The sequence below is a fragment of the Varroa jacobsoni genome, unplaced genomic scaffold (genome assembly GCF_002532875.2).
Source record: "Varroa jacobsoni isolate VJ856 unplaced genomic scaffold, vjacob_1.0 contig03429, whole genome shotgun sequence".
In the NCBI taxonomy this organism is placed as follows: Eukaryota; Metazoa; Arthropoda; class Arachnida; order Mesostigmata; family Varroidae; genus Varroa; species Varroa jacobsoni.
The window spans coordinates 8,163-33,199 of record NW_019215021.1 but is presented as its reverse complement, the minus strand read 5'-3'; the positions used below and the strand labels follow the sequence as shown (position 1 = coordinate 33,199).

The window sequence follows — 25,037 nt, the reverse complement described above, 5'->3', positions numbered from 1 at the left end:
TTTCGTTCTGTGTCTATTCTTGTCTTCATGTTACTGCTGCGTCATTATTTTGGTTCATCTGCTCCTTCCCGTTTATACGTATGATAACGTTATGTCGAAACGATCGCTGCGATTCCAATCGGAGAGGTAAAGGGGAAAACCTAATCTTGATTTGACTTCTGTTCCATTCCAGGGCACTTGGTAAGCGTCCTCTGCCGGCCAGTCGTTTAGGCAACACATTGAGCTTTCAGTTGAATGAGCGAGCGAGCGAGCGAGCGCCGGCGTTCGTTTCTTTCCTTCCTTCCATTTGCTATGCTGTGCTACTTCGCTGCGCTTTGTATGCGCTTCTGACGAGTATTTGGTTGTCTTCGGGTCCTGGTTTTTATATTTGTAGAGCTTGTGCCAAGCCAGGCTAGGCCAGGCTAGGCCAGGCCAGGCCAGGCCAGGCCAGGCCAGTTCTGTCAGTTCCTTCGACTCGCTCGCTCGTGTTGCCATTGGATGCGTCCTGGCGAGCGAGTACTGGTACAATGAGAAGTACGTCGGCCTCAGAAGCGACGACGTGTTATTTTATGTTACTGTTATTGTTGTTGGTTTCGTTTCATTTGCTTGGGTATATATTCAACATAATGCGTTTTTAATGTGAGCAGCTAGATCTTCATCACTACAATCAGCAGCAATAGCATCTGCATGTAGATGGATAGGACTTGTTTCTGTCAGCAGCTTATCGTCGTTTCAGGCAGGTTCCCTCTGTTTTCTGCCGCTGCCGCTGCCGTTGCCGTTGCCGCTGCCGCTGCTAAACAACAGACAGAAGAGAACAGAAGCAGAAAACTCGTCGTCTCCCTGCTACGTGAGCAGAGACAGTGTAAGCGAATGGGATGATCGTAACACGATCCCAGCCGTAGCCGTCGTGGCTACAAAAACACTCCGGTCTGTCTGTAACCGTGCATACCGGTCACAGGTACACAGCACACAAGCGAACGATGAACAACGCTGTCTCTAATTGACGGATGTTGAATGGAACAAATATTTTTCCCCTACCGATGTACCTTGCTACCAATGTTTCCTGTTATTATTTTGTCATACTATCACAATTCACTTGCAAAAATCTGGACTGATACGAAGCTAAATTGGTTCACGCAGCAAAAGAGGCTCGTAACAACCAAAACAGCGAGGATGATGATGAATAACGTAGGTTAAGTATTATGGTCTATTGATGATTGTAGTCATTGCCGACGAAAGACTCTTCGTCAGAGACAACGCTAATAACGATGTGCTATAACCTAATTAACAGCCTAATAGGTTGTGCTTTGTGAACGGTACGGGAAAGCTATAATTATACTTGCTCGCGTTGCTTTGAATTTGAACGAAACAAAAAGGAACAGAAAGGGCCAGAACAAGAAATAGCCTGTTGTTTATTCCCTTATGCACACGATAAGCAATAGCAGTATGATATTGTTCATTTTTTAATAAGCAATATTATATTTTTCCGGGATCCGGCGAACTTGACAACTCAAGTCCCTAAGCACAAGGAAGGTCCTCAAAGGTTGTTTTTGCATTTGTGGCCACACGTTGCGGAAAAGCTACTCTGACAGAGCGCCAAGGACTAATATTTTCACTCTGCCAGCTCTGAAGCCGTATACGTACAATTCAATAAAACTTTGTCGGGCTCATTGCCGAGGCGGGCGTTCGTTTATTTTCCAGTTGTATATTAAAGGAAAGCTAATTTTTCTCTAGAAAAAAAAAAAAAAAAACACAAAACTCGTGATAATAAAGAAACTGTGTGTCCTTTTCACATTTAGAGCTAAGAGCGTCCATTGCGCAATGCCCAGTGCTGACGGATTACATCATTGCCAGTTCTCACACGCTTTGAAAAGGATCCGACAAACATTTCCGCGAGGTAAGCTTGAAGACGCTGTTCGGACTCAAAGAGTTCGACACTTGATTAAAATTTATTTTCGTTGGAATATATATATTTTACGTGGCTTATGTTAACGACACTTTAACGAGTTTATATCCACTAATATGGTTTGACGCACGAACACGAAGAAAGACCGGTAGGAATCAGCTAGTGCTAGTGCTAGTGCTAGTAGTGAAAATGAGTCGTCTCGAAGCCGAACTGAGGTTGAAATTGCAGTGGACAGTGATTGTACTAAGTAAGAAAATACCATGAAAATATCCACCTTTCTTAGATAAAATTCTATAGACTATATATGGAAGAGGTCCGAATTTAGGTGCTCTACCCTCGCTCTATAGATTGCAACGGGCAGATATCAGCCTTGTCCTTGATCGGGTAAAACTCGCTATCTCCGACTGAATGATCCCCGACTACGCAGATTTACTTCGCTTACGACACGATCCATGCCGGTACAATATATACATATGTAGGATGATTACAGATGCTTGTTGAGATACGTGTACGATATATGTCCTATGAACCTTTTCAACGATCGCTCTGCGAGTGAACCTAGAAGTTACAAAAACTGAGCGAAGCCTTCATGTATAAATTGAATTTGGTTGAGGAAAGCCGGGTGACTTGATGTGTTGCAATCATTTTATTAAGACGTGAACGTTCGCAAAAGATAAGCGCTACGGACATTTAAGGCTTTTCTTGACGTATAACCAGCCCTGAGTTTCTGACATGAGTTAAAAGTGTCGGTAATCCGCCGTAGTCACCACCGAGCCCTGTTCTATAGATACGAACCCGGCCATCGTCGACCTGCCGAAGAATAATGTTATAATCATGAATAAGATTAAGGTCATTAACCTGGGCGATCGAGTGAAACGTCAGCGTCTACCATCATTCGTTCACGTGAATGTCATCGGTTCAAAAGTAATAAACATAAATTAAACATAAAAACAATGTAGCTCGTTCGTGTCCGAAGCTATTAGAAAGCATGACAATTGGCGTTCATTAGAGCTACAACGATGTCGCTTTAGTAACATATATTTTAGATGGACAACTTAACAATATTGCTATTTTTAAAATATCGTGGATTCAATCAATTCGTGCCTGTGCTTAGCCGGCATAGTGGACAAAGTTTGATACAGCCTCTACAGAGAACGTTTAAAGATAAAAATGTCAAAATAGATGCACTGCATTTTTTTCAGCTTGTACGTAACATGTATATATATATATATATCACAAAATCAGAAAGCTGTATAATATTCATGTGTTTGAACTTGTTTATTGATACGCTCTGTTGCACAAAGCGATTAAAATCCCCATATTTTTCGTCCTCTTTTCCAGTGACCACATAAACTGGAGTCAGAGGGTAGAGTACTGCTGCTGAATAGTAGTAAAGTAAAAATAACAATAACATCTCAATAGCCATTTGCATAAAACATCATTTGAAATCGTCTACGCTGATCGAGCTGCTTACCAATGAGTTGACAAGAGTTGCTCACATCGTTGACATCCATCTTCACTCGCCGTTACAGCCGCAGCTACGGTGGCGACGCTTGATGTTACCATCCATGCGGCAGTAATGGCTTCATTCTAGAAGGTAGCGCCACGACCAGGACACGAATACTCTTTGCCCTTAATTATTCTTTAGCAAATAACTAAACGTAAACGTATTAGGATCACCCGAAAAAGAGTTAATTCCTATATGTGTTCGGCATGTTCGCACTCCTATCCGTCTACCGTATTTGTACGCGTCAATAGGTCATCCAAAATCGAATTCCTTCGGCCTTTGAGTGAATGAACCCATTTACTGAAAACTATAAAAAAACCATCGCCTATAGCCCAATTGATTGACGAAAAGCATTCTCTCAGGGGGGATCGAAATCACAACAGTTAACAGGCATACATATGCTTTAACAACACTGACATTTCAAAGAAATAGATAGTACATTCGTCCCCTAGCGGCGCCCGATCACAATATATCTGTTAGCTTGTCCAGGATAAAAGAACTTTTTCATAGTATTTGCATAGTTCTATTAAGTCAAACTGTATATATGTAAACAGACCTGAAATTCTAATGACAACTTCAACGTTAACTTACACTTATTCCAGATTGATAGGTATTCATTTCGTCGTCCCGATTAACGTTATTCTCTTTACAGCTTGAATTCATTGTAGCTTCCACAGATCTTCAGTGTGTCAGTCAACACGAAGTGTGCCTGGCTTCGAAGCTAGGCCTGCAATCGTTCGTAGGCTTAGTAAGCAAACACCTTACCACTACTGCACCATCAGGTATATCGAACAACTAGCCGTGTTTGTTCAAAATACATTTACATCGGTCGCGATGATCGTGGTCCCAACCATCGATAAAAACAAATTTACAAAAAAAATCGAGAGCAACATTCGACAAATAAATGCACTGTTGGGCATTGGCAATGACAGTCCATCTTACGCAGGCGCAAAAATTGCGAGCAGACTTCTGCGTCATGATGAGAACCTGTAGGCCGATCACTTCACAAGGAACGCGCTCTCGATCATAGAGACCATCTCGGCTTGCCCAAGGGGTCACGACTTGCCTTCGTTTGGTCGATCTCTTTGCTAGATCGCGTTGGGATCAAGTTAAGGAACGTTAAGTTCTCCAATTTAGACTTCAAATTCCGAAACGTCTTTTAAACATTTTAAATTTCGTTAGCATGAACAGCTTGAAGCTATAGTTTGAAAATGTGACAAAGTTAGACAAAAATATGACTATTATACGTACAACCTTAACAACTCGGTTAAAACTTCTAGTTTAATGAGAGCATGTTAAAGAAAGCAAATGAAACCGGGAATAAGGGAAATGTAGAACTAGGAATGATGTTCACGACAGGATCTATGTCCTAAACATAAAAACCCTATGTCGAAAAAGCTTCAATTGTGAAGTGTAAAAGAACCAAGGCTAAGCGGGACAAGAATCGTTTGCAGTCTCATTTTTTGGACTTTAAGGTTCTGGAAAGTGGACCGGTAGCGCACAAAAGTGATGTCTTCCACTTAGCAAGGACGATTCTAGTTAGGGTGCATTGTTAATAATCTACCTAGATTCTGGGTTACGTGCTTAAACAGCAGATAACAGAACAGTTAGTAGTGCGCCTGATAACGCATCGAACCAAATCGCAGACAAAACGATAGCAGTAGTACGAGCAATAAATGAAGATCGCTACCAAATAAAAAGTCACAAAACGATATCTTAAATTGACCAGATTCAACTTACAAAGCAAAATTAAAAAATAAATCTTAGCAGATTTCTAAGAATGTCCAAAAAGGTATAAAATAGAGAACTATTCCAGGAATAAAAAACAATTGATTTAAATTGATTCTAGTTATTAATCATAGCCTTTAAATAGTACAGCAAATTCAATAAAAAAAAAAACTGGAATTTTTATTAACATACGTAAGTCGCATAAACTTAAATTTGTAGTAACGTAAACACTCGTTTCGTGTTCATTCAAGAGACGTGTAGGGGTATGCTCGTGCTTTATATAATTAGCGCTAAGTAGTAGCATTATTTACATACGTTGTTTACATGCTAAGTATAAGTGATAGGAGCTATCGTTCAACAAAACGAGCAAACATTTACTTGCTAAAAGCTTTCAGTGTTTAGTATTTTTTTTTCTATGAGCAAGCGGCGCTTCAGATGATCAGGTGATTACTTAGTTCTATTTTCACTGTTCTCATGCAATTCATACAAGGAGCTCGCTCCCTTTTGTTCGTAAACTTTCCCGTTCCCAGCGTAGTGACCCAAAAACTTTTAGAAATAATGCCCAGTTAGTTATACTTCAAACATAAATTGGGGTTAACGATACACATCTAAAATAAATGTATCATTTGTATTATTTATACGTGCGCAGCTAATGCGACAGGGCCTGCTTTTCATGTTGCACACAACGAGCAGGCTTAAATAGGTGCTTAGGTAACGCTTGTCTATACCCCTCAAAGAAAAAGGCTTCCACTTAGGAGAAAACTGTTAATTTATGAATGTGTAGTTAAGCAGCTGTAAGTCTAGCCCTGTTCCTGCTCTGTGTTCTGCATGACAATACCAATGTATTTAAATCATATAGCACCATCTATTCTTAAGAGATGTACATGCTTGCGTACATGCTGAAGCATGAAAAATTTGCTGGAATCGTTCGGTTAAACAACTAGCCCGCAGGAACCCTCGATACGGCCCTCCGCTGAACCAACAAACACTCTCCTGTCACGATACTCATCATTTTTTTTTAATGCAAATAGGACCCACCACCGCCTAATATTGAAAGGTAACGTTAGTTTTATCTTTTTGTGCCCATTTCACCATTTTGAGTCCAAAAAGCCTTACGATCCTTCATCGAGTTGAACGTTCCAACGACGGAATCACTTAGATGTTAAAATAATTCTTCTAGAATTGCTTGGACTTATAGACAAGGTTTGTCGTCAGGTGTTGCTCTTCTTCGAATGTTATGAAGAACGCCGATAGAAGCCAACGCAACAAACAAGAGCTTCGTCTAGATTATAAGCAGCTCGTTATTCAAAAACATCTGTTTTAAAAAAAATAGATTTCATGAAAGAATAGTTGCCCCAGTTTTCAATAAGCGCAAAGATGGCACACTTCTGACAGCTGAAGTCGTGTTCTAATACTTCTAAGTTATACTCACCCCGAACCAAACGTTATCAGCACCCAGAGCCGATGCTGGTGTCGGACGTTACTGTCGCTGAAGTCGTAGCTGCACTATTGCGATTTTGTAATTTGTCTAACTTGCTTGGCTACCAACATACATTGAAGCTTGTTCCTCTTGTTTCACTGATGTTTTACTGGCATTAGCTTACTATGAGTTCGTGCCTGACCGCCGATAACTGGTCGAGCTATAAAACTGACTGCTATGAGCCGCTTACTTTTGTAAAAAACGAGCGAAAAATTACAGCCCTACAACGTCTTCTCCATAACTTCAACGACAGCAATGTACTGCTATGCACGCACGTTCACATATATATCGATATAGATGTAATGTGAGAGGATGTGATCACTCTTTGAAACTATCGATTGACTACGAGTCAGCGATAGACTCAGATGAGTAGTCGTGGGTCGTCACTCGCTGAGCTGAACTGCGGTGGATCTATCGATAGTTGCTGCTGTTTGCGATCCGTGTTTCATGTGTCGCCATCTTCTTTGCTTCGAGCTGCTTCTGGTCCATTATCCTCGACGGAACCCAAGTGAAGTCCAGTCGATTTAATTTGTACTATTCGGCAGGCTGTGCGTAAATGTGTATCTGTCTATGCCGTCTGTGTATCTGTTCGAGTGACTAGCCAGCCACCGCCGATGATTTAAAGTGGCGAACTTTCGAAACTCCACACAAATCGAACGGGTGTAGTGCCTGAAGAGAGGTTCGGCTTTTATGTCTGTTTGAGACATGTTCATCTGTCCAGCCTCACTCGTGTGGGACATTCGGCGACTACTGCTGTGTCCGCTGTTATTACCGGCTCGAATAGTTCCTCTAAATCCTACCATTCCGTCTACTTATTCGCATAACGTAAAAACTGCGAAAACATCGATAACGCATACAAAAACGTCGTATAAGTATCGCTGCCGCATCCGTTTGAATCGTTATAATAATGTCAATACCAGAGAACTATCAGATTCAGAAGCGCAAATTCATGGGGTGCTCCCTGGTAACCGTTGACTGAAGTCCAAACGAGACAGCGGCCACTGATTGCAAGTACACGAGGTAAAAGCAAGTCTCGTGAACTGAACATTTTTGCCCATTTAGAACGAGTGTATTCAATAGCAGTGGCTATATTGATACTACAGCGAAGCCGAAATAGAATCAGGCACCAAAAATTAAAATTTTGCTTGTAATGAAAAACCTTTCTACCGCGCATTTGACTTTTAAACCCAGGTTGATATCACACAGCAGAGTAGTTCCTATGTTGCCAGCATATCCTACAGCGCCACTTAGGGCCGACAGAAACAAAAAAATCTATTTGCAACATATTTATACAATGAAAATAGAACGTTTCATTATCAGCAACTCTATTAAAAGAATAACCTGAGAAGGACGAATTATAATTTGTACCTCTCAGCTAAGTGGGGATCCTACGAATCAATTGAAGTTCCTCCATTCAGAGCATGCCTAAAAAGCATAAGGAGTCAGACAAAAATTTGCGAACGCTTTCAACTAACTGGCATTTTTGCATAAGCAGAAAAATAGTAAATTAAGTCCATTCTTATATAAGATACTACTTCTAGGACGTAGATTTATTTCTTCACTCGGATGTGATGTGCCTTATGAAGATTGAGGGCAGGTACGCCTCGAGTTAAAACGAGAGGATCCTCACATCTTTAATAGATCGATCATTTCACTGTAGAATAAGTTTCTTTTTTTTGTTTTTTTAATGATTTTCGAAAGGGACCTTTCTGTGTCCTTAGTTGTATCCTAGCTATATATATATATATATATATATATTGGCCAACTTAATCAAAGCTCTGTAATAAAGCTGAACAATACTCGAAATACATGCACATAGCACTTGGGCGTAAGAACATCAAATAAACGCTTTAAGCACACTAAGTTCTGCACAGAAACAATCAGCTAAGTATATTCTACTCTACTGAATGGGGGTGGACGGGACATCAATAGCGCAGGAATATAAGCGGCGCGGGTAAATGACAGCAAACATCACTCTAACAAAAAAGGTACAACTAGAAAACCACAGACGACTACGTACCTTGATGTCGTTGTGCTTAGGCGGATCCTGCGCGCTTGTCATTGCATTATATGAGATATAGGTAGAATAAATTTGTGCTATCGAATACTGAGCGTGCATGTCAAGCATATAATGCTCGTGCTCGTGCTTTTGAATTATATGGTTATCGGAAAGCTCGTTCGACCTAATGGGACATAAGAGCGTTTGCCTGTCTTCTCGTATCACTGTTTGTGAGGTGATGAAGTGTTGAGTCGTATTGCATGCCGACCGGCTAACACGACCATTCGACGAACTGTCGCTTCCTAGATGGTACGGCAGGCTTGCGTTTTGGAAGCGGACCTACCAGTGATCTAGAAATAGACGATCCTTACACCTAGTATATAGAACACATGTGTAAATACATTTACGACCGTATAGCCCTGCGAGCGTGCGACGCTGTACCGCGAGATGGTGCACCCTTTCGAAAATCGATACAAAGCATTGAACCTTTATAGTACATTTCTCCCTCTATATGCTCAGGTAACGTGCAAGCGACTCAAGCAATGACAATGTATCCAGTGGCCTATATAATTTATTTAACATTTATTATTCGCTTCGGTCGGTCGGTCATATCGACTTTCTGTGCACAAGTGGGATCGCTCCGCCATGAACAACAAATACTTAAAAGGAGTACAACATCTGTTGATTTTTCGGGTTCTCATAAAGCGACAAGCCAACGAAGCGAAGAACAAGAGTTTTGCAAAGATGTATGATGCGAGATGTACTTTGCTACGAGTGTTAATAGAGCGAACAGGAATCGGTACTAGCAAGTGCGATAACTTAATCCTCACTCTTTATCCAGTTACAGAAGAAGTTGGTCAATATTTACATAACCTGCCAAAAAACATATTTACACCGAAACGATAACAACTATCAATTTTTCTCTGCAATCGACAATCGCATCCTTCCGTAGAAAAATTCTCTGAGGCAATAACAGTACGCTGCAACCGTAACCCTATGGTAATGCAGTCCTCTATGGGGAATTTCGTTTTCATCGAGCTTAATAGAAGCTAAGCAATTTTACTAATTTAATCGATCGGTTTCAGATCCAGCTCGACGTAAGTTATACGTTAAACCAACAGTTATTTCGTTGCAGCTACTCTCTCATTTAACCCGTTGCCCTTTTACAATTATTTCGTCTTCCTGGTCTAACAAGTTTACCACGAGGCTCAGCCAACTCAATACATGTCGCGCTCGTGATATGTTCGTTGGCTTTTGGTATAATACTTCAACATGAATGCAGGGCCTTTTGAATGTTAGCGGACTGACTCTGTTTCCAGGACGCGCATAAATATCAACATATGTGAACTGGGTGTCTTTTTGTGGCCTTTTAATAGGAATTGCCGTTAGGAGAATCGGCTGACCTATTAATTCGGTTACTGGAACACTACCGAAGTTTTTTTAGGCCTTTTAAATATTTTTTTATAAGAATATATTAACGCATACTATATCATATGAAAAATGACTCCGCTTCCGGGACATCACTAAAGCGTGAGGACTTTGATGTCTTTTTTTTATACCAGCAGAACACAAATGAAACTAAATAAAGATGTAATAAACGTTTCATGTTTATTTCCTGGTTGACGTATCGATTCCGTTATCCTGAGACGTTATTAAGAACAGACTTTTCCTATACTTTAGATTTTTCTTTCACAATACGTATTTACACTTGTTTACGCTGAAAGATTTTCCCTTGAACACATGTCTTAAAAATGCTTTTCACCAAAGTCAACTGCACACTAGCAGCTTGAAGTTTTCAATTGACATTTATTAAAAAAAAATGGCTCAAAAACAAACTAAAAAAGCATTTTCACTTTATGGCTATAGGAATAAACCGATACGATACCATAGTAGATTTGTGGTAAGATAACGGCCGTGCGACTGCCGTATGGTTATAAGACTGGGAAGCCCTCACGGACTGCCAGTCACGGGTTTCGCGTTGCGCCTACTTTGTCACTAAACTGATTTTCTTTGTGCAGATACAAAAGGCTAATTATATTTATAATAGAAGTAACCTTTATATATATATATATAAGTATATTTATAATAGCTATAACCTAACAGTTTCAACACAATTTTTTATATAACACATGTTGCGCTTACTTGTTCCGGCGCCAGAAGTTGATATACCCATTCTCGCACCACAGTTTTGACGAAAGTGTACATTTGTACATCAGGGCGGACAATAATGGTCGCCTTAGTCTTTGCCTACGGTGTCTTCAAATACGGAAAATAGGAAAGAACTTATTAGTTTACGGTTTGTGGTTGTGACCAACTGAATTAATACGCCGTATACAGAAAAACAAACTTTGCTATAGAAAAAAGTACTTGTCCCATCGGCTCCGTCTCACAGCTCTTTCGAGGACGAAACTCACAATCGGTGTACTCCAAGAAACTGTTTTTTGCTCCGAAAATTTAAATTCGCCACTACTATTAGTATAACTAGTATAGTAGATTAGATAGATAGATAAATAGACTACAGTCCCTTACTTTGTGCGTAGGTTACATCGTTAAAATAAAGCACAACAGTAATGATGTAGATTTTCAGAAAAATGTTCTACTTTTATCAATCATAAACGAAGATCAGTGTTGCAATTTTTCCTTTCTGCACTTCTTACAAAGTAAAGCAAAAAACATGCAACAGAGCATCCGAAAAACAAAGCTGGTATTGGATCATTTTTGCGGAAACTTAGTGTTGACAACTTGTGTGAATACTTCAGTGTAAAAAGCACTTTTTTTTACGAACTTTACTTTGAGTTTGAAGTAACTGCCCGAAGGTAAATTTATAAATTACTCAAATTGCCTTAAGTAGATGGCAAGCGGCACGTATCATATTTTTGTACGATACTATGTCAAATAGTCTTCAGCAACTTGTATAACAACAAGTAGAATTAGCTTCAAATACATACTCAGTCTGATACCGGATTATGTAGAATTCGTAATACAAAGTTTCCTCGTTCGACATGATATCTATCACAGGGTTGGCCATATTTTGAGCAGGCGCAGCTCTTAAGTTCGCAGATATGTTATATCGGACATGAGGAAAGCTATAAACCATAGATCGCGTGACGATATGACGGTTTGGACTGTCTAATTCCGTCCACGTGTCATCCCTCACCACTCCAGTTCTGAAAAGGTCAATGTAAAGTTTCGTCAATTTCCGATCCTAATTAGCCAGATGCTTTGTGAGGACAGGACTACGCCAAAGGTTAAAGCATGTTTTCAATCCTTTGGCGAGAGACGGTACGTCGACAAGTGTTTATTTCATATAATAAATATTTAAAACTAAAACCTCGTACGTTTTTTGAGTGCTCCTAAAAGCTGGACCTTACTCTGATTTATAAGGGGCGATTGACAGATCGATTATTTTCGGGTCTTATTCCCTCGGTAACCTGGAGATCGTTCTTTGTCCTGACACATCGCCGATTTGAAGCATACTACTGTTGTCGTAACAGTCCGATAACAGTTTTATGGCCTGACGTTGGCAACAACCATTCTGAAGACGTCAGACAGTAAATGACGACGCTGAGAACCCCACTGGTGCTTCTTAGCCTTCCAGGTGACAATACCGGCGTAATGTTTTCAGTCTGATCCCTATTGCGCGTCGCTGGGGTCAAAGAAATGCCAGGTTTCTTCGCACATCGCCGAGGCGACGGATGACAACATTGCACCGCTATAATATTAAGCCGTGGATTAGCATACTAAACAGGTTAAGAATGTGTTCGGCGTTTATGTAAACTGTATTTCAATATCCACTTCAACACTTTGATATCCGCTGCGACCGATACATTGTGTATTGCATATTGCGCATATATGATGTTTTAAAATTTATTGAAAAGCTAACAACCAAAGCGTCAGCTCACCGCAAGTACTCCTAGTACTACGTATGGGCGGTGAATAGATGAGCGTTCTGCACGGCCCACACCTGAGCTTACTTAATGAAGCTCGTGTGTATTATGCGTGTATTGTCTATTGGAACAATAGACATCTATCCGATCTGTTGCTTATTTCTTTATTCTTCGTCTTTGTAGCGGCCTAGAGCGAGCCTCACTTTTTCTCGCCTTTTCAGTATCATTGATTCATTATCATGTGACGCTCCTCGTATGTAACATTAGATACCCCAACGAGCGCTACGAAACCGATCATCGTCATCATCGGGAACAGCATGATGCTCCAAACAACGACTTGTCATTCGGTTGCTATCTTACGCTGGACATGTAAATGCTAGGTAGGTTTGTAATGATTCAACACGCCCATATCTGTATGTATTTGTGCGTGTGTGTGTGTGTGCGTGTGTGTATACGTAGTATCGTCTCTTCTCTTTTCATTTTTTTCTCTCCCTTATTGTCTGCTTTCACACACACACACACACACATACAGATGCACAACTGCACTCTCGCTCCTTTTCACCACTCTATTTATCCTGCCTGCTAATCTTCTTCCCTTCCTCCCTCGATCCAATCTTTCGGATGCTGGCTTCTCTGGCTTTTACCGCCAGGATATGATGGACACAACGACGGTAAAAGCTGCCGCGGCCGAGTTGCCGGCGGCGGCGGCGGCGGCGGCGGCGATGACGGCGGCTGTACATCGTACAACGCTCTTCCTTGGGCTCCTTCACATCTGGTGTCTCTCGGGCTGTTGGGCGCCTGAAAGTACAACAGCGAAATGGCGCATCCACAGAGGGGAGCGCATGCACACAACGATACCAGAAGCGAGAATGACGCTCATACCGCTCACCTATACACGCTTACGCCGCACATAATAGTCTCTAGTTGTAACACCATCCCTGTCGAGTGCCAGTTGTAGTAGCTGGGAGTATCTACCTCTAACGCACAGAAAAGCCATTGAGAATCGTGGCGACTGTTCTGTGTAGATCTACAGTAGATGGCTAGTGATGATACGAGTCACTGCTAACGGCAGCCGCATGCGAATCAATTGTATTACAGCCCTCGCAAGTGAGCCAACACTGCGATAACTAAGCAGCGCCATTGCCGGCAACAATACGACCACGGCAGCTTTCTAATATTTGTCGGTCTGTTTGGATGATCTACAACAATATACGAACCAAACATGAATGGAAATGGTCGAATGTTTGCCCAACTGAAGTTTGTCGACTAGGCTAGGACAACGTACAAACCTCAGCATTAGTGCATTGCGTGTTAGCTCTCCACGTTATAGACGGGTTTGCGCGGGCGTTTTTGCAGTTGGTATCTCATTTGAAGTATCAGTCATCTCCTCCCTTTTGGTTCCATCTGCAGTGGCAGCAGCAGAAGCGTAAAGGAAGCTTGGTCCTATGAGAAGTGAGAAAGCCCATAGGATATCCTACGAAGAGGCGAGTGAACAAATGGCCGAATCTACAAATTAGCCAATTACATAGCATTTTGTTTTCATTGAGTGTGACGCGGACCCTGCGCGACAGCGGCAGGGAAACACTTGCTGGCTTCCTTATTTACGCTAAATACGCTCGTGACCAGTGGATCAGTAACAACTTCGAGACAAGTTAAACCTTGCTAGATATTATCGTCATTTGGTCTACGCGACATTTTAAATGTTAATATGATCAATTTTATGCAATTTGTCGAGCACTTTGGCTGGTAGTGCAGCTTAAGCTATCTAGTGTATGAAACGTTCAGGATATTAGGTAGCATGCAATAGGTATTAAGTAAATGAGTGAGCGTTTTACAGAGTTGAAAAGCCCAAACGAGACACGACCCGCCACACCCTCTTTGGCGTCCTTCTGACTAGTTCGCGCCTCGAATTTTGCTGCCAAAGAGCCGGCTGGTGTTCTGCAATTAACACAAACGCGAGAATCATTTAGGCTAGTATTTGAAGTTTGAAGTTTCGCGCCTTCGTTTCGTCGGTCGCCGTAGGACACAAGATCGAGCCTGTTGGCAAACGCTTAACGTACATACAAGTAGACAAACACGCACACACGAACGGCATGAGGTGGTTAGCATTGTGAGAGCGACCTCAGATAAACACCACTGCGACGTCGGCAACCGGACTATGTTGATACTGAAGAACACTCACGAGTCTTTGATTGGCTGCAACTACTAGAATCGTCAATGTCGTCTCAGGCTGAGCACCTATCCATCTACAAACACGATTCTCTGAAATGATTAGCCAGCTTAGAAAAACACCAACCGAACCCAACTATAATACGTTTGAACAAAAAATCCCCGGCGAGAAGACGAAATAGTGGTGGGGAATGAAATCTTTAGCGCAGACCAGTCATGTGCGAAGACAACCATTAGTATCACTACGGCATCTTCAATCAGCGGCATGTGCACGTGTTCGAGTTGTTACTGCCTTAGCGGACTTTATTGTGTTTCTAAGACGTCTTGTTTGAGCACGCTGTATAAGAGAGCAGTTTGTGTACGATAACGAACTATGAAGGAGGGCAAAAAGTAGAAAGCAGAACGTGAGGTAGAAAAGGGCTGGCTATGATAGACGGAAGCAAAACAAAGTCATAATGGCTTGAAGTAGCGTCAGTTGTCTGCTTGCCACCGTCAATATGAATAGCTTCGTGTATTATTCGATGAATACCTGTCCTAGGGCGACAATAGCCCTGATTAATAACCAAACAAGGGAAATTACTAAGTTCTATGCTATATCCATTAGCAGCTTCAGCTGTTATTGTTGCTCATTAGAGCGCGAAGCAGCTTCTCCTAGACATTGTGTACAGACTAAAAATAGCAGGGGACTTTTTGCTAGGACGATTCTAAGCGGAGGAAGACATTCCGAACCTGGACGAATTCTTGTGGGATGTCTCTACAAATAGACACCTTATTAGTTAATCATATAGCTAGATACTCGCCACAGGAAGTGTTTATGTTTTTCTAAAGATAGTGACATGTCTGTCTGATCCAGTATAAAAAGTTGAAAAGGGTAAACTAAATATCGCAATATCAACTAAATTTTTGCCAAGTTTATATATTGTGACTTAAATGTGAGCAATCTACTGAAAACATCTCCCGAACTGGGCTATGAAGATAATGAGTCCTAGCTGCCTATTTACGACGACAAACCGTCATATCCAAGTTAACCTAAGCAAATGAATATACATATTTATTTTAAATTATAATGTTTTAACCGCAAAACGGGCACAAGTCTATTTTAGGTATAAAACGATCATAGCTGTGTCTGATTACGTCGTATATGCTTACATGTATATATATATATAGATAGATAGATTATGTATTTGCTGCTAATATCGAGTTATTATACATTATAATTACTCCGTCTTCTGCCCTAATACAAGATTGGCGCACATGGTACATCTCTGCTAGACGGCTTGCTCGTTTCGAAATGACCGGTACTTGGTATCGGTTGGCTAAATAAATGCGCCATCATATGCCACTGTCGCAAGGCCAGACATTGTAATCGTCAATCAGAGAGTAACGTCTTGCTTTTTTTTTTTAGCAATTTTTCTAATCAGCAGCTAAATTAATAATAACCTATATCGACAATGAGCAACACGGGATTTTTCATTCAATAACACCATTTTCAAAATATCACTATCATTCTATATAGTGATTTTAGAAGAAAGATCCGAAAATGACACAACGGGTGTGATGAGCAAATGTAATTATGTGACATTCTGGTAGATCTGTTCTTCTTGATACTGCTGGTATATCTGCTTTGGTCTTTTAACCTTCCTGTCATCGCACAACAATTTTCTCAGTTTGGGATAGCTTTTCGATCACACCGCGCCGTAGATGGAACATAACAGCTATGGGGAGCAAAGCGCGCACAACGGGAGGTCGCAACTGCATGCGATGTCACAGTAAACTCATTCTAATACCAGGTCGTGCAGCCAGCTTGATCAAAAGAACTAAAAGTAATAATAGAGAGTAACCAACTTAATTGGTAATTCTGTTGGTTTCAAGACCTAACGGTACCTCTGGGCCCTTCTCTTGGCTACTCTCCTTCAATTAGTACTAGATATTTTCAGAAGTATCCTTTGACTAGCTTACATTTCTACCATGAAAACGATAAGTCAATAAATATATATATATATATATATTTTTTTTTTTATAAAAGTCGTTTTTGTCGTTCGAAGTGCCAAGTTGGCACTCGTCACTGTTTACTGGCTCGAACTGTTTGTATGGAGTTTATTGAGCTACGTCGAATTCAACCTAGGAATGACTTACACGGCTAAAAAACTATCGATGGGATACGTTAGGATGTCAAAATGGGTCTCGTCTTTGACACAGAATACGTTAAAAAACTTATGTCGACTAAATACTGCAAGCCCAAGGCCCAACGCTAATTCGAGTCCGGCAGTAGTACACAGTTGCACGCCAACTGAACTTCTAATAAATGAGCCCTTGTAGAGCCAAAACAAGATTATAGTGCATTTCTTTGCTTTTATTCCTTTAAAAAAGAGACAATGGCCACAAGATGAGAATAAACAGCGACTGGCGCTTAAGCATGTTGTATAACGTACACTTCCGCTGTGGGCATTGGGCGCCTCCTTCCACCGATTTCATCGGACACAGACGATTAATACACTGTTTAGTCAAAAGGAGGCTATGCTAATGTCTAAATGATATCAGTTCTCAATATCTTCCGTAGGCTACGAGGTGGTTAAGATCATCGGACTGATCCTGCAGCGGCATATCGGCATGCAAATTTTTTCCCTTTATTCAGCTAATCTTTTGACATTTGCACCCTTATTCCCACTCTCGGTCTTCAAAGCGATGGCTTGCGCTCTTGTTCTGGTGTGGCTGATGTGTTCTGTTGCCCTTTGTGTAGTCACTGTATAATAGGATTTGCGTCAGGCGAAGGCTTCTCGTTTACCTCTATATTCGCATGTTCCTATTGTGCTGAAACCTGATCAGAGAGCATTTGTTCGAACAGGCTGGGGTGCACGGCACTTTTAGTAGCTCCTCAAGGGCCACATTGGCCGTTTGGTGTTCGGTAAGCGCGGACGCCGCTTGTCGTGATCGCGGCACACTCTCTGTGAAGCGATGAAAGATGTCAGTGGCGGCGCCGTTGATGTCACGACATGACAAAGGAGCCAACTGCCAACATCACACACCTCATATCAAAGCCTCATAGGGACAAGGTACAACAGGACCTGCTAGCCCCGAAGATGACGAAGAGTATCCGACTTCCCGGAGTGGTCGGACCGCTGAATGTGAGAAGGTAATTGTCAGTAATTCGACTCCTCACCAAGATTGCTAGATAACATTTACCCATTCCGCATGGCTCAACGACAGAAACAACAACAGTTGGCTAAGTGCAGAATGCAACCTGGCGGCGACTAACACTTCACGTATGTGTGCGTGTGTGTGTGTGTGTGTGTATGTGTGTTTGTAAGGGGGGAATCTGCGCGTCACGTAAGAAAAAGTGTAAGATGTAAGTGTGATGTTGCCAAAAAAAAGTGTAGTACCGCGTATCTCCGTGTGCTTTAATGCTTGTGTGTCTGTATAAGCGCCTGAGCTTGTATGCGCTAACCGAACGGCGATCAGATGATCTGAAAGAAAATTATTGCTGTTTCTATCTCTGCCCTGTTGGCCGCCGTCATATATTAAATATGCTGTTCGATAGACCACTTGCCGAAACTAATACTGTGATGAATTAGATTTGGGGAGAACTAAACCAAGACCAGATGCGTTTTCACGATTAGGCCTGTATTTGCCGAGAAGAGTAGGCGAAGTTAGCTAGATACGGTGTCCTTTGTAGTGTTTCCTTAGGCTATTTGTCGTCATCATTATGCTTAAGGAGTGAGTCTTCGTTTGAAAGGATGTAAAACGCCATCACGGAACAATTTTCAGTATCTGATATGACAGGCCTTCCGCAAGGGTAACAAAATTTAGGGCCAAAGAACCTAGCAGGTCATTTTAAGGTTCTGTCTGGTCTGACTGTTAGCTTCAATACAAGCTAATCTAACGAAAAAAATGCACCTATAGTACTAATGAAATTTTACGATTTAGTACCTATATGAGCAATGTATGCTGTCTACGTACAAGCTGTTCCTACCGAGGGACTGCATTGGTCTTTTCGAACGGCACTACGATTTGAATCGGAGAATATCTGTCCTGTGGAAGCAAACATTTTACTAAACTCGTCGTTAGGTGCCGCTCCTGTGTCGATAACGTTCTTCTCGAAGAAACTGTCGCGGTAAAAGTTCAATACAAGCAATCTGGAGGACCCAGAAAAAGTAAATATCGCCAGTTTTATTTCTATTAATTCTTTAATTTTTAGCGGAACACCGAAAAATAACTGCGTCCAACCACGTTACGACATTATCAATAATGCGGCAACACTGTAAGCAGATCTTGTTAAAATTGCCGTGGTGTCACATAGGCTCTTAGAGACAACCCAGGTAGGTCCAGCAAAGTCAATAATAATCCAAATAAAGATAAGTAATAAAGGATAAAATAGTGAATAAGTCCTACACTTCTAAGCCCACACTAAACGGCCTTTAAGCCGCTTACCACTTCCTGGCTCTTGTGTAATAGGCCCCGTGTTATAGAATAGCGAGTTACCTACGGAGGAACTTTTTAGCTAACGAATCGGAATCTGCTTGCGCCAATATGCATGCAAGAATTCTCTCAGACGGGCTACGATTTTTTGCTTTGAAACCTATAATAATGCAACAAAACACGAAGATTCCGTTATCTTCAACCAAGGGATGTCATTAAAGATATACACGAAGTGTACAACGATGGTGGTAACTATTGCTGATAGTACGCAGCCATTCGTTAACGAGCGCACCAAATTTCACGCGGGCGGATTCGGTGGCACTCTGAATTCTGCCGCTACCGTTTGAATTTGAAAATCAGCTTCAGAATGATGAGCTACACTCTGTCGACGTGTGTCCGAATTTTGTCTATAACGAAGTAATATTGTCCATTGATATAGTAAACCCATCGAACTCGACCACTAAACATTGTCTTAATTCTAATGAATAAGAGGTAACTTGCTACAGGACTATGCATTATTGATAGCAGCAGCGTAAGCCCAAGTTTAACTTCCGTGTTCTCTCAGCTCTCGTTTCATGTTCATTACAGGTTTTTCTATCTCAAGTGGAAAAGAAGCAGCCAGCTAGCTAGCTAGCTAGCTAGCTAGCGTTACAACTCAAGACTTTTAGACATATGGACAATGGTAATACTTAACATGCCACTATGACGCATTCTTTTTTTTACAAAAGGGCTCAGTTCTACATTAACTTCATAAGTTATAACAAGAATGTTAAATAGTTGTATGTAAAATTCAAAAGATGTGCACGTTTTGTGAATCATCAAGTCATTTTAGATAACCCGCTAAGGAGTCTCTATAAAATAACACGTATGCATCTCAAACGCTGGCTAAAAAACGTGGCTTTCATGAAAAAATTGAAGTCTACCTTAAATCCGGCCCCAGGTCTTTCTACGCGGAAATGCCGTGGATTTTCAAAAAAAAAAAAAAGCCTAAGCCTATTTCAGCACTTATGGCTATCACCAGACCTGCAATGGCAAAAAATCTAGCTTAAAAATCCAGCTGAGGTCGGTTAGTGGCTCTAACACAAGGAAAACTAATAAGTTAGTTTATGTACTCTCTAGGTCCCGGTGGGGCGGCACCAAAATCTGTATTTCGTATGTTTAAGTTTCCTTAGATTCAAGGATTTTCTTTCTGCTGGGCAAATAGATTGCAATATCAACAAAAGATGAAAGAAATAAAGTGACTATAAAGTCCATTAATTTGGGTAGCATTTATGCATAACACAGTGGAGACAACCCCTCACACATGATCAATCAGTTCATTAAACTCCTACTATATGAGTAAAATGAGAAACATCGACTTTATTTCTAATATGCTTGTACATCGATCTATTGGGTTGCATTTGCGAACTTCTGTATAACTTCTGACACGGAAGTGGTGCGGAAAATACACGGATGCATTATGATTATGAAATATAATAAAACACGCAAGAGACTCAAAGTAATCATAATGACAACTTTAAAGTTTTTGTGTGAACATTTGGGGGCCGTGTACTGTTCGAGGTGTACTGCAGTTCGCGAGTAGCAGTATAGCTGACGCTTCCGATGTAGGTTCGTCGAAGGCCGTACTTAGTATGTTAGTAAAAATTGTTTGCATTACGGTCAAAGTTGGCCTGTCGACAACAATGGCATCGCGCATTTCTAGCAAGTTGAGTAAGTTCTTGAACATGAGGGAACATGGTTTGTGCTTTCTTGCTTGAGAGGCGAGCTTGTTTGTAACAAATATTTATTGTTACAAGCAATCGCTAACTAACAAGCAATAATTGGCTAACATTTTTGCGATATCATAACCACACAGCAACGAAAACATGTTAGTTTACCTAAAAGCACAGTTTTTTTTTCTTTACTCGACTAATCAGTAGCGTTCAAATAAGGTTTTCCGCGATGGCTGGGGTACCTAGGCCCAATTGTAAAGTAGGAGTTCTAAATCGACAGCTAGTCGAGTCTTAGAATTGGGCGTGTGTTCAAGTGACTGTAAGTTTGTGGATATAATGAAGCTACAATAAAAATTATCGTGTCTAAGAGGATCCTTTTTTTCGTAGTGGTATAAAATCTTCCGAATCCCGAATAATGAAAATGGGCTGTTTCGACCAAACACCTATTGACAACCGACACACACACGCGTGCAATGAAACCCTCGATATAACAGCGTACACGATAAGGCACGGCTGTCAGTTCTATTAATAATCTTCCATTTACGTTGTCGCAGTGGATAAAGAATTAAGGGAACGCCAAGACATTGCCGCAGGTTGCAGTCCTATGACGTAAAGCGAATGATATTGGATGAAATGTTTGTTTTCTTAATAAAACAGATATCAGAGTGCCCCAAACACGTTAAAGCCTTTGTAGCAGTCCACACTATTCCGCCGTTGTTAGATAGTTTAATGAATTGACCTGCTTGATTGTGTTCACCTTTTCCATCAATAGCAGTTAGCACTGGGTTAGTTATCTTATTATACAATGTAAGAATTTGGGAACCCTGACAGATCCGTTGTTGAGGCAAACCGATACGCAGAAATTCACTGCCAGTAAATCAATCGCTATATATTCACCAAGCTCATGTCAAGTAAAACACGACGACCTTTTTTATTAGATTTGTATACGTTAGAAATTAGTGTGTTTGAAACACCATGAACTTCAGACAACAAGAGGTAACCTTTGCAAAAATATACGAAAAAAAAAAATCCAAACAATCCAGCGTTTGACATAAATATACTTGTCGCGGTGAACATGGCTATGCTGAGTGCTCTGTACCACTTTTATACTGTAACTCGTACCACTTTTATACTGTAACTCAAATTTCAAACATTCTATCACTTTTTTTTTAAATATATCTCAAAGCGACAAACCTGTCACCGGTTTACAGCACTCCAACAATTTACAAGGGTCTCATCATGGGCTTCGGGCCTACATAATTGCTAACAACCAAATGTCGTTTCCGGTCGCTAACCGCAAAACGTTATTTTCCTATGAATTCGTGAATGACAATATCTCTAATGCCATCGTTATGCAACAAGATATAAACATGTCGTGTGCTAAGCTAAAGTACAACCTATATTTGGTTTTTCGCGCGACTAGATTTGAATCTCGGCATAGAAAAGGTGGCCGTGACTGAACACTTGGTTCATTTTAAAAGTCCTATAATAGTTATCGAAAAGATAAATACAGAAGGGTCTGCGTCTTATGTCATTAAGTGACCTGAGCTTAGGTTTTTACTTTGTGCATTTGAACGAGGATAACGCACTACAGACAAGGCAAACGTGGTAGGGTGCTGTCAGGACCTATGCTATGCCTGTAATTTAGGTTTGACGAGAGCTACCGTGGCACTGGAGACATGGCTCGTTTCGGCCCCCTTATTACACTTGAGTAATTTCAGGCTCTGCATATTACATACACGCGTATGTCGCGGTTTCATTGAGGTACGCGCCGCCTTAGGCGTACAGCTTTTTTTCTTACTTCGTATTGTTACATTCTGTAGGAAAGGTCGCCTATAAATTTTAGGCCTTATCTGCCTTTAAATTAAGACGAATGTATATGTCTTATATGGCACCCTAAGCACGATGCATTTTATGATTTCTCTGTCCAGTGAAAGATACAGCGAAATGATCGTAGTTATTGTTTTACAAGAGTGTGCAACATTCGGTGAGATGAAGCTTTTATTATATTAGAATCTTACAACATAACAAAGCCATATATGCTTAAACCTGAGCGTAGTTCAATAGTTATTAGCGCCTGCCTATGTCACTTTGGCGTCCTGTCTGACACATGACCGATCGATATTGCAACAGTATTGTAATGTCATCATTCGGCCTGAATAAAAGCTCCGCTGCTATACGCAGTGCATGAAATATGCGGGTTCTTGAAGTATATGCGTTTATCTCAAGTAAAGAATTAGTAAATGCGAACCCATTGCTGGCCTCCTGGGCAGTGGCATTGTTACTTGCATCCATGAGTAGCTGGCTAAAATTGGAGAGGAACATACATAGTTTTCATTATTAAGTAAGGTAAGCTTCTGTTCATATATTAATAGGTACCTGACCGATTACGAGGAATGAAGAACGTTTCAATGAAGCGATTCGACGACATCCTTGAGAAACAAATTGTGAGGCACGTTTGAAGAGGATCTTGTTTTGAGCGCGATGTGTAGATCGGAGTCGCTATCTATATAATAGTCGTTGAGTTGCGCGGCTGTGCGAGCTGGGCAGACTCTGAATGTACACTTTATGTATGGCCGGACGTACCGTGTCAAATCGTTACAGGGCACCCTTAACTGCGTCAGTCCTATGTCGCTCTCCTTGCAGCCCTGATTCGCAGCATGCAGCTGTTTCTCCCGGTCCTGAAGACGAACTTCAATGCAGGGGACTCGGTCGTCGTTGGATTGCAACAACTGATGATCGGCTATGTAGTCAAAAAGGCAAAGATATGTCCTTTTTACAGGGGGCGTCAGGAACTAGTGTCACATGTGCGGTCGTATCGGTTATGTAGTACTACCACTAGCACTACCATGATATGTCAGGAGTGTGTGTGTATATATTTTGACTTGCCGGCAGGCGTTCAGCCAGTCGAGACAGCCGCCCTACGCCACGCGGCTATCCATAAGAACACTTCAATATGTGGCTTTTGCAAAGAATTGAGCTGGGAGCTTTTCATAGGTGTTTCTATCGTGTCGTCCGTTAAGTGAGCGGCAAGCCCGTTCCGCGCTCAACTGGCCCTTTAGATGAACAATCCCGTAAGCAGCTCTCAAACAACAGAAGATCATCGTACTCGATAAGCCGAAGAGGCGATTCGTCTCGCTTACCCTTCTGACTAATATTTTACGCACTCTCTTATGTCCTCTACCGACCAAGGTACTAGTCCTCTCCTGCACTACGGCACACTCGAAGCTGCTTCATGAAATATACTGGGCCTACACTAAGTTGCTTTTGTAATTATTGTGCAGAATTTCGGTTGGAGCAAAGCACTGTTTCTATTCGACAAACGTGATTCACGTACGCAGAACGCTCAATTTACAATAGACGAGTTGCGATAGAACTACGAACTGGCGCCTGAGATAGCGATAAATTGAAACTTCATTTATCTGAAAATTGTTCAACATATTTAGGTAAACCACTTCGAAAAACTTCCGAAGTTAGAACAACTAAGCTTTTCTACTTTAACGTACTAGAGCTGGCGTTTGCTTTTCCGCTAAACCGACATACCCGATATAAATTTAGGTTATAACAAGTTATATCCGGAACTTAGAACGTAGTGAATAGGGTCATACAATTTACAAGCTAGATCTTTCTAACAGCGAATGGGATTTGGCGCCTGGGGTAAGAACTGAACAATATGGACAGCGACGCACTTCGGAGAAGCTGACCTGTACCCTTGATATTCGTTTGGAGTGCTACTACTAATAGTTGCGTTCTTGACCAATGCTAACGGGACGCCGGGCGTATCTTTTGAAAACAAAATGATGGCTCATACTCACATTATCGGGTTGTGCAGGTGCAGTTCTTAACTCCGAAGTTCAAGCTTAGCTAACTAAATCACCTTTGGACGGTATTGTACACATATCTGTACCCTATAGCGGTCTCGGCTATGTATCTCCCCTTTTGTGACGATTCCAACTCGTATAGTGTAGTATAGCCTTAAAGATGTTATCATTGAAATAACTGACAAACGTAGTGAATATGCAAGGCGAACCAAGATCATTTCTCCATTTTGCAGCTGTTATACTAACGAAGTTGTAACGTATCCATACGGAAGAATCGAGTATTTGATATCGGCATATATACGATGCCCCTATTACAAAGGTGTGCTAGAGACAGATTCGTTTATCATTGCAATGATCTGCCTAATCGATGAGAAATGAGAGCTTCAATATTAAAGTATGTCTTCTTTGGTATGTTAAATGATTTCTTCCAAGT

At 41.2% G+C, this 25,037-nt stretch overlaps 2 long non-coding RNA genes across 3 annotated transcripts; both read right to left on the bottom strand.

The window, feature by feature from the left end:
• Positions 1-1,389: 1,389 nt before the first annotated feature.
• LOC111272824 (uncharacterized) lies at positions 1,390-7,426 on the bottom strand. Of its 2 annotated transcripts, none has more exons than XR_002687748.2 (4): positions 6,553-7,426; positions 3,984-4,119; positions 3,360-3,699; positions 1,390-2,695 (listed from the first exon to the last, which is right to left on the bottom strand). It is a non-coding gene; the product is annotated as an uncharacterized LOC111272824 (long non-coding RNA). The 2 variants fall into 2 exon arrangements; XR_015315862.1 differs by having other exon boundaries at positions 3,360-3,475.
• A 15,314-nt stretch (positions 7,427-22,740) lies between these two features.
• On the bottom strand, positions 22,741-24,781 carry LOC147751809 (uncharacterized). The gene is made up of 2 exons (XR_015315863.1): positions 24,599-24,781; positions 22,741-24,205 (listed from the first exon to the last, which is right to left on the bottom strand). It is a non-coding gene; the product is annotated as an uncharacterized LOC147751809 (long non-coding RNA).
• Between the last annotated feature and the right edge of the window lie 256 nt (positions 24,782-25,037).